Below are 11734 nucleotides of genomic sequence, written 5' to 3'. Positions count from 1 at the left end.
TGTTTAGGAGTGAAGATTATCATAAAATGAAGCTAATCACTTTGAGGAGAGAATAACTTACCAAAAATGATGGTCTTTGATGAAAAGATTGGTGAACACACCCTTGTTCACGAATTTTTGAGAGATGAAGATGAGAGATCTTTAGATAGCTTTGAGAGGAGTTGTATGGTGATGGAAGTTTAAAATGGAGAGTGGTGAGTGAAGGGAGGTTTGGCTGTGAATAAGAAGAAGAAAGAGAGAAGAGTGAAGTGAGATGTGATGGTTGCATGGGTACATGAGACATTCATAGATATATGTTGTGTTCTTGCATGGAGATCCACTTTGTAATGTTGAGGTGTCAAATCATTTATCCACCCTTTGTTTATTTATTTATTTTTTTGTGTGGGCTGTGAATGAGGAGGAAGGAAAAGAGAAAGAAGTGTTTGGGCCTATATTGAACATATTCGAAATTTTAGGCCCAATATGAAGGTTCTCGGCCCATTGGGCCCTTCTTATGGGTTTACGGCCCAAAGGTGGTGAAGGAATGGGGTTTACGGGCCAACTTTGTTCAAGTAAGTTGTTCACGGCCCATAAAGGCCCATCAGAATGAAGTGGGACATTTTAGGCCCAATAAGGCCCATGAGAAGTCTTATGGCCCAAAATGCTATTATTTAATGAATATCGGTCCATCTAGGGCCCATATAAGGATTCTCAGCCCATAATGACCAAGTTGTGAGTTTATTGGCCCATTAGGCCCAATAAGGGGATCCTGGTCCATTCTGAGTTTGAACTGGGATATTAGGGTTTCAAACTCATACTTGAGTATATGAGATGTGTTGAATTAGGTTTTGAACTTCACTCAGGAGTTTTGATTCAATTGGTTGATTTTGAATGAGCATAGTACTTGACATCAGCTTAGATTACAAGTTATATAAGAGTTGATCTTTACATGAAGACAAAACTTCCTAGCTAAAAAGGCTATTTGTGACATCGGTGATCTGCAGTTGCGGTTGAGGGAATATATTCAATGTCAGAGGATCCTGCGGTTGGAGAATATAGTTCCCCCTCGACTTTGGCGCAGCCCGCAGATATATCTTGGACTGTAGGAATTTGATCAACAGTTGTTGAAGGAGGTTCCCTTTGAATTGAGGATGGGAGTTCCCCCTGAACCGAAGATGGTTCCCATTGAACCAGTGTCAATGTTCTCAACTTCTTCATCCTCAGAGTCTTCAGAACCATTTGATTGGTTAGTGAATCTGCAGGTAGAAACCAGAGTAACATCTTCTAGTACTAGAACCTCGATGGTTGTCACTTCCAACAGAGTTGAACTTTCTCCCTCAACTGGCGAGGTGGAAGTATTAAGTGACAAGTCTTCAGACAAGGTCGGGTCAGATACCTCAGCATGTTGTTGGGCTACCAGAGACACCAGGATTTCTAAGAGATGAGCAGTCTCTGCGGGTTCAAAAAGATCATCATAGTTGATTTCAACTATGTTCAATAGACCCGAAGAGGCTGGGATATCACTTTACAGGATAGATTTCGTTTCGGTTTAAGGAGTAGTGTTGCGGAGATAATAGTCGTCAAATTTGACATCAAATCTTTCGACTATCAGTCTTGTACGTCTAATGAGAACCCTGTAGGCCACTTTGTTGGTTGAGTAGCTAAGAAAAATGCATTCATCTGATTTTGGTGCAAATTGGTTAAGGTGATCCTTGTAGTTGATCACAAAACACCTGCAACCAAAAATAAGGAAGAATCGGACATTGGGTTTGCGGTTGTTGAGACCCTCATAAGGAGTCTTGTTAAGACGTTTGCAAATGATACTTTGGTTTTGAACAAAGCATGCAGTTGCCACTGCTTCTCCCCAAAAGTAGAGAGGATGATTGGCAAAGTTCAACATCGATCTAGCAGCTTCAACCAGTGTTCTATTTCTTTGCTCTACTACTCCGTTTCTTTGTGGTGTGTAAGGTGTCGAAAAGTTGTGACTGATGCCCTTGGAAACCAAAAAACTATTCAAGAGTTGATTAGTGAATTCGGTTCCGTTGTCACTTCTAATACTTCTTGATGGAAGCTTAATTTGGAGCTATATTTCCTTTATGAAGTTGATCATGATCTACGCTGTGCCGGATTTAAGTCTCAAGAAGAAGACCCAAGTGAAACGAGTAAAGTCATCAACTATAACCATAATATATTTGCTATGATGAAGACTGGCTATGGTAGATGGACTGCAGAGATCAATGTGAAGTAGCTCTAAAGGTTCAACGATTAAAGAATTGACAATCAGAGGATGACTACCCTTTGTTTGTTTTCCACACTCACAGGCTGGGTACAATGTATCATTATTGTACTTAAAGATTGGGAGACCACAGACTAGTTCTTTGGTGACCAGGTTGTTGATGTATCTGAAGTTGAGATGAGCAAGTTTGCAGTGCCATAACCAACTTACCTCAGATATTTCCTTTGACAGAAAACACAACTGCGCTTTGCCAATGATTAATGAGACATCCAAAGGATACATTGTCCCTTCGGCTTTGGATTTGATGAAGCAAGTGTTTCTATCATTTGTCATTATGTAACAATATTCACTATCAAATTCAATCCGATGACCAACTTTGCATAGTTGGCCCACGCTGATGAAGTTATGCTTAAGACCCTCTACGTAAGCAACTCTTTGAATTGAGAAACTTCCCGTGGTCAGTACACCATAACCCCTGATGATTCCATTTGCATTGTTTCCAAAAGTGACGTATCCACCATTACAGATCGGCCTAAAATCATGAAGGTATTCTAACCTTCTGGTCATGTGCAAGGAGCAGGCACTATCGATTAAACACTCCTCTTCTTGTTCCTCCTTGAACATTTCCTGCAAATTAATGGGTTAGTTTGGGCACCCAAACAACTTTGGAGCCCGGGGACATACGATAAATTTTCTTAATGGATGCATGCATGTGGAACTTAGGAACAGGTTGCTTTTCAGTTTTTGAACCTAGTCCAGGGTGTTTCACAACTTTTGGGGTGTTACGAGGTTGGATTGGACATGACGTTTTTAGTGGATAAAATCCAATAGAGAGATTTTTCTCGTTTATCCAGACACCGTATTTTGTCAACGGTCCAGAGGATGTGGTTGGGGTCTTGTGACCGGTCTTTGGGTGATGTTTGGTTACAGTTCCCTTGGGACTTGAAAAGGTTTTGGCACATGAACTAGTCTTAGGTTTTAACTTGATGACTGACTGATGTGATTTTGAAGGTTCAGGAGTTGGCAAAATACCCTGCCACTTTGGATCGTTTAAGGAATAATGTTGAAATGACGTGACTTTCTTTTGAGATTTCGCAGGAGTGTTTGAAAAAGATTTTGTCACAACACATTCTTTTTTGCATGATCCATTGACTGCAGTATTTTTTGAAAGATTTATAGCAGTGATGGGTTTTTCGAAATTCTTTTCATTTGAAAACTTGGCTTGTTTGATAGTTTTATTTTTGAGACCAGTTTCCGCTTTTTACATCGGGATCTAATATCCTCTTTGAAAGCCAATTTTGCTTGAGCCTTTGGAGAAACGCAATCAGAGACATTTAACTGCGGTTTCTTGAGAATCTTTTAATGAGTTGGAAGACGGGGACTTGAGTCATCAGAACTAGAAAGTTCAGGACTCTGAGTCCATTGGCCAAATTAAAAAATTTCAATTGGTAATTCATGAAGAATGGGCTGAAGAATCGTTGTGGTTTTGACTGGGTCTGTGGTACAGATGGTTGGACTATCGCAGAGTATGTCAAAGATGGCTTTTTGTTGGGTCATTTTATGGAAGGCAAGGATGGACAATTTACAACTAGTTCTGGTCCTTCCATAATGATTTCTTCATCTACATATGAAGTGGACTGAGAATCGGGACAAATTGTGCCAATGATGGGTAAGTGATCATTTGGATTACCCGAGAATTCAGAAGAATTTCGTCAATGACACAGTTGTTACTCAGTCCGTGAAGTCTACAAAAGTGACATATTATGTCTTCGGGGTATGTTTTATCATTGATTGGGAAATGAAACTCACGATCTGGTGGGACATATGGACGATTAGCATTGAACCGGGGAGTAGAGTGCTCATCAGTTGAGTACCCATTGGACCATCCCAGGTTGTAAGTGTTTTCTACGGTCCCATTGTTAACTAAATTTTCAATTGTTTCAGTCTCATTAAAGAGCTTTTCTATCAATTGATTTAAACGTACAATCTCTCTCCGGACAAGATCCCATTGATTTAAAGCAATATGTAACTGAGTTTCACTTAATATCCTAGCATCTTTTTTCTAATAACAAATCCTTTTTCTAACATGGAGACCTTAACAAATTCTTTTCGTCTAGGGCCTTATTGTACTCTGAAAGGACGGCATCACACGTGTCATTAAGTCTTTCTAAGTATGGTTCACAATCTTGCATGCTGTAATTATTAGAATGGATCATAATTTTTACTTGTTCGACGATGCTGAGAGTGCCATCTTTGGCCATGTAGCAGTAATTCCTCTGCAAATTCATCGATCTGTCCTCTTCAGTAGTTGCCACCATGCAGATCTTCCATTTTCTCTTGTTGTTGTCAAACTCTTCATCTTCATCTCCGGATGACAACACTTGATGATATCTCTTTACTTGAGCAACATAAGCTCTTGCCTTTTCTTTCTCCTTCATCTGTTGGGCCATTCTTAGATAGAATGCGTTGTCCTTAACCACATTTGCTTTGCAATCTTTGGCAAAGCTATTCTGTTTATGACACTTATGGAAAATAATGACTTCATCTTTATCTTCAGTGGAGGTACCGGAGTCTGATGGTTTGTTGGCCTGCGGTGCCTCTGTGGTATGATGTGCATTCTGCGGCTGAATTGGATGGTGAGGGTTTCTTGGATATCTTGAGTGATTATTTTGTGGATTGAAGTTGTGGTTAAAAGGCGGTTTAGTGAACTGTTGGTTTTTACGAAATGAAGGTGGTGGTAGCCTGTTGAAATGTTGGCTGACCAAGGCGATGACATTTTGAAATTATTCTTTGTCATCGATTTCAGCATCAGCTTCATATGACTGCGGTGGGCTGACGTATGAAAGTTGTTAGGATGACTACGCGGGATATGAATACTGATGAGTTTTGACTTGTGGAGTTTGAGACATCAGGGCGAATGGTCCACCCAGGTCTGCATAATCCTTTAGCACAGTTGATTCTTGTGCTTGAAGTTCTCCATATAACTTGAACAAGGATAAAGTATGAATCTTTCTATCCCCTTGCACAATCATCTTTGCGGTAGACGAATGTCTTCCCAAACCGGTCAAAAATTGCAGGCTTCTTTCATGATTACTTCGAACTGTACCAACATTTGATAACTTTGTGATGATGATATTGAACCTTTTGAATGAATCGTCAAGACTTTCATAGGGAAGAGCTTTAAAGTTGCTAAACTCATTGCGAGATGTGGTAAGTTTCTTATCCTGAGCTTGTTCTGACCCCTAATAAAGATTCTTGAGCACATCTCAGATCTCCTTGGCAGACTTGCAGTTGATGATGATGTCAAAATTATCTGGAGCAACAGCTCAAGAGATTTCATAAAAGGCTATGGAATCATTCTCCATTTTGTCAAGATCATCTTTTTTTGGTTGATTGATTGTTGCCTGAGCTCCACCTAGTCGTGCTTGAGCACCAGCTGCTTGAACGTGATTGAGAATACGGACATGAGGTCCTTCTTCCACAGACCTCCATACATCTCTACCGAGCCTCTTGAGATACCTTTCCATCCTCTGAGACCAATGGTCGTATTCATTTGCAACAAGTATTGGAGCTCTGTTCGACCCTCCAACACTGTTGGAAATGTTCAATGATAAAGCTTGTGCCATATTTCCTTTGTTTTGATTTTTTTTTGATTTTTTTGATTTTCAAGAATGAGCTTCAGTGGTATAGAAGGTTTTTTAAAATCAGAGTTTTGTTTAAAAAGCAACCCCTTTGGCTCTGATACCAATTGTCGAGAGAAAAACTTTGAGGAACACTTGAACAAACGTTAGTACAAGATAATAAGTTGCGGAATAAGTTAATCTCAAGGATCTCGATAGCTCAACAATAATAATTTAGGAATGTTAGATTGTTAGATGCGGAAATGTAAAGGAAATATAAATGACAACAAGTTATATCAAGTAGACACCAAGTTGATTAATAACAAGGTTTGCAGTCAAACACAAGTTAGTAAATGTGAACAACTTAAAGTGAAGAGGAACTTGGTTTATCAAAAGATAATAGAGAGAGATGAATGATCTTTGTATTTCAATAACAGTTCAGAAAGATCATGAAGGTGTAATATTACATGAAGTTGGATACTCTATTTATAGAGTCCTGGAAAGTTACAAATCGAAATAAACAACTATTAAACTACTGACTTCAGTGACCATCAAAGATTCACTGGATAATATAGAGTAAACACGCTAAGTCAGTAATATAACAAAACAGACATTCATGCAATTTCCATCTCTGTGGCAATTGTTGTTGTTACGATTCACAACGAATCTTCTTCAACTTTAGTTGTTAACTTCTTCTACGGTATTACCAACACTCCAGACTATGGTTCCTTAGCTAAAGAGGGTCACTTTTTGTATCAACACTTTGTGCAAGCATACTCTGATGCTGACCTAGGTGGATGTGGCCTAGATCGGAAAAGCACTTCTGGGGGATGTCAGTTTCTTAATGGCAAGCTTGTTAGCTGGCAATCTAAGAAGCAGACATGTGTATCCTTATCGACTGCTGAAGTTGAATACATTATAGCAGCATCTTGTACATCCCAAGTAGTGTGGATTCAGGATCAGCTTAGAGATAATGGAATTAACATGAAGAGAATACCTCTATATTGTGATTCCGAAAGTGCTATAATAATTTGCCACAATCAAGTGCAACACTCCAAGACAAAGCATATAACACTGAGATATCACTTCATAAAGGATCATGTCGAGGATCGGAACATCGAAGTTCATTTTGTTAGATCCTCAGATCATTTGGCTGATATTTTCGCAAAGGCTCTACCTGAAGCATCCTTCAATCGGATTTTGCAAGGGTTAGGTATGATAGAAGCTGACTCAGTTCCAAAACCAATTTCATAATTATCGGAGTTACTGTTCATGCTCCGAATGGTTCCGAGGTTTAGAATGTTTTGGATTTCACTGTTCACATTCTGAAAGGTTCCGAGCTTCGGAATGTTTCAGAATTCACTGTTCACATTCCGATTGGTTCCAAGCTTCGGAATACTTCAGATGCTACTGTTCATCCTCGTTTCGGAACATTGTATATCCTTTGTAAATTAAGTCCCTTTCGACTGATTCTGAGTTTCAGAATGGTTCGAAAGTTACTGTTCATTTAAGTTTCAGAATTCTTTTGTCTTAGTTATTTTTCATAATTTCAGTTTTTCTTTAAAAATAAAAAATCTCAAAAATATTTTTATTTTATTTATGTTTTTCATTTTTTCTCACAACATCAAAAATATTTTTATTTTATTTCTATTTTCATTTTCTTTAGAAAATTCAAAAATTCAAAAATACTTTATTTGTTTCTGTATTTTCTTTTCAAAAATCAAAAACGCCAAAAACATGTTATTTTCAAGGAATTGACGTTCTTTTCTCAGGTTAGTTTTCTCCATTACTATAATTCAGAACGAAGGGACATGTATGATTCTGAAACTGTATACTAGCTAAGCGTCTCCAGAAGCATGTTGTTGCATGTTATCGCAAGCCTCTTACCCTCTATGTTTGAAGACTTAATGAATCTCTTATTCCGATCGTTTCTTCCGAATCAGGATATTAAATCACATAAGTCATCGAGCTACCTTACTCTTTTAAAGCCTACTAAAAGAAGCCTTTCACAGTTTCTTAATAAACTGATGATCGTAATTCAGTGGGAAACCACACAAGCACTTCCATGTCTCTTATGACTCAGAAGGAAGAGATCGTTGCCCGGGATCCATTTGATTTTCATGTCAATCTTGTTTGACATCACATAATCCCTAAAGTTAGATTTTCTTTATTTCATTATCTTTGGCACTCTCTTGCACAAAAATCCATGTGATTTTTCAAAGTCTGGTTCTAATTCTGATTGGTCACTTTAATTTTGAGAACATGTCATGGTTTCCAAGCTGGTGGCTTGTTTAATGATTCCGAATGTGTCAATTCCGAAATGGCGGTATTTTAAGAGATGAAAACTCAAATCAGGCGCGACTTTTGAATTTCTTGACACACTCGTGTCTGTTACAACGACGTCTGACACGTGTGGATGAGCTGTCATGACTTTACAGGCTATATTTACGGCGTATAGAAATGTGAAACGGCGGTTTCTGTCTCCACTCACCACATATCGTATAAAAGGGTTTTGAATGGTTCACTTTGTCTCACCGCATACATAATTCTCAAAACCCTCAAAGAAAAAACTATTCTCTCTCTACTGTTCATCATCTTCTTCTATGTAACAATGGCAGGTTCATCTGAGAATTTCTCCTTCGCGGACCAGTCCGCCTCTGTCATCATGCTTACCGTGAAGCCCAACCAGGCTAATGATCGAATGCCTTATGTTCTCTCCACTGGCTCAGGCGTTAACAATGGCGGAAACTGTTCCCCTAGTTCATCTCTCAAAGGAATACTCGTCTGCTATCTACAGCAAAGAAGATGATGTCATCCTGTGACAGCCGTCAATCTTAGTCAAACAAAGTCAACCATTACTAGTATGTTAGGGTTTACTTTATGTTTACTTATGTACAACTTACTATTGTAATACAAAGCATCACTCGGAAGTTTCAAAGATTTAAAAAAAAAATCTAAACCCTAGATAGGGTGAGTGATGTAACGACTCGATAATTTCAATTACCTATCCTTCGGGGATGAGTAATATTCACAACGAGACGTAGTGAAGTTCATAATGTTAACACTACGGGACAAAACCATAACACAGGCTGCAAACACAATCTCTTTCTCTCTCTCTATATCTCTCTATCTCTCTCTCTCAAATCTCTCCCAAATCCCTCCCAATCTCTCTCAAATCTCTTTCAACTTTTCCCATAAACACCAACATCATTCCATCCCTTCCATTGTGGAAAACAACCCAAAATGGGAGTAGAAAACCCAAAAGAACAAGCCCATTTCGGAACTTGAAGGCTGACTTCGGAACTAGTTATTTGACTCCGGAACAAGAAGGTTGACTTCGAAACTTATTGTTTGAATCCGAAACTTCTGACTGACTTCGGACCTTCTAAAGATTCGGGCAATTTTGCATCTCGGACCTCCCTTCTGTTTCAGAACCTTCCCACTTCGGACAATCTCGCATTCCGGAAGCCTCACAATCTCGGAAGGAAGCCAATACGGAAACAAGCCGACTTTGCACCTTCGACTCCGAAACCTACTAATCAAATCCGGAAGCAGTTGTTTGGCTCCAGAACCCCTCACAACTTCGGATACATTCTGAAATTTTGACCATTTCAGACTTTTTCATCATTTTATGAAATTTTGACATTGGGAATTCCCTCAAACTCATAATTTTCATAACTTAGACCCTCTAAACTCCTATTTTATGCCAAAAGTGAAGCCTTAAAACACATTTACATAATATTTTAAAGATATTTTATTATTAAATAAATTACCCACTTGGCCCACTAGTGTGCAACTTGATTAGTTGAAAATGCTTTCCCAAGGTGATAAGTACACCTTCCAATGCAAACATCAACTCACCATCACTTCACTCTTCCTTCATATATAATGCATGAATTGGATCCATTTCTCATTCACAGTAACATATTAACTTCACTTTCTCTCTAAAAATCAAACCCCTTTTCTGTGACATCCCATTTTCACGGCCAGAAAAGACCGATTTTGTTTATGCTTTGATTGAAAATCAGAGTAACATTTTAAATAAAAGTGTTGCGGAATTTGTTCCCAAAATAAAATATGATAAAGATTTATCAAATCATTTCCAAAGAAATGTATTTCATTAAAACCTCGTGATGTCATGTTTGATACAGATCAAAAGCATAAATAGTACAATATAAGCCTTACTACATTTATTCATATCTACAGGCCTATATCCGTAATCTCTCATCCCAAACATCTATGCTCATGCGCCACTACCTGTAATACAAGAAACTGAGTGGATCAGGCTTGGGAGCCTGGTGAGCACATAGGGTTTTCAACCCACAATAAATAAGTTCATTAACTTTATCAAACCAATCAAACCCGATTACCCCTTCCCGTTATCCTCACTTTACGTCCCTAAAACATCTAACACAAGGGACCTAGTCTAAGGACTTTCATCGAGGTGACAACACCTACTTCAGGGGTTCCTCAGCAATTCATGTCAAATAAGGCAACCATGTGGGGGATGAAGTACTGCTGGTGAGCACACAGTTCAAATAAACACCTACAGGTTGTGAGCCTGCTAGCGTTCCACTGGACTGCCTAGAATAGTCCGTGGTCGTCATCTATACTCCGCTAGATGACTGGATCATCAATAACATCTATAACGAGGCCTCTCATTATTCTATTTTGTCACACAACAACTATTACATCTACCCATGCTTTACCCAACACATTTTGTAGATATAAAGTACATATACAGTTTAAATCATTTAAAACATGTATAAAATCGTTCATCTAGCATAGATAGAAAGTATACGGATAATATGCACACGTAGCACGTAATTTATATAAAATACTTCATATCTATGTGTAAGATGAAAGTAACTATGCAGTCACTTGTTAAGGTGGTGATTCCGAACTTGGACATCACTTCGTTACTCTTAAAACAATTTCCTTCGACAATACCTAGTATCATTACCACTAGGGTTTAGTCTAATATTCACTGAGACTAATTAATAGTCTAGCTATTATTACTATTATATAAGCGTTAAACAATACTCTTCACCCACTATGTACAGACAGGGGCAGACATAAAACACCGGAGGGCAGAACCATTTTGGCATATAACACTTCTGAAATCCAACAACTCTATGCGGCCCTTTAAACCAGATTCCCCGCACCGCGAGTGGTTAAAAAGATATTATAACGACACTTATATAACACATAAAAATAGCCTAAATAATTATTATAAAGTCCTAATAATGTTACTATAATTAAATAAAAGCTTTATTAAAAATAGCGTAGGCATAGCTCACTTATAGCGGGTTTTCTCGAAAACCGGGCTTCGCTTGGAGCAGCGTTTCCGAACCGAAAGACCCTTTTTCTCGGGACTTCCTTCGGGTGCTAGGGGGTTTACCTACACTTAGGAGGGGGTTAGGGAGGTAGTGAGAGAAAGTAGAGAGAGAAAGAGTTGAGGAAATGTATGAGAAATTGGCTGACCCTCACAGCCTTTTTATAGGCGCTCAGCTCCTCGGAACGCTGGGCGTTCGGAAATGCTACGCGGGGCGTAGATCGGATATGGGTTACAGGTGGCGAACTCCAGATGGTGCGACGTGGGCATTGCTGGACCGAGGAAGGGTTCGCGTACGCGGCGCGTTCCAAGCTCGGACGCTGGGCGTAATGCGAAGGCCAGGTGTCGTTCATCCGAAGCGAGGCGTGAGCAGCAAGCGACGACCTAGATCATGCCACATCATCAATTTCGCATACGAGCTCTGTTTTCGACGTTCTTTATATCCACGTGTAGGCGGGAACGTACTCTACAACTTTCATTAAGACTCCGTCGGCTAATTTTGACTTCATTTTAAAAGTTATATTTTTAACAGGCCGGGACAGGATTAGTCTGTTAAAAATTCAT

This window comes from Lactuca virosa, chromosome 5, assembly GCF_052849685.1.
Source record: "Lactuca virosa cultivar CGN04683 chromosome 5, Lactuca_virosa_CGN04683_v6, whole genome shotgun sequence".
Taxonomy (NCBI): domain Eukaryota; kingdom Viridiplantae; phylum Streptophyta; class Magnoliopsida; order Asterales; family Asteraceae; genus Lactuca; species Lactuca virosa.
Note: the sequence above shows the minus strand (reverse complement) of the source record.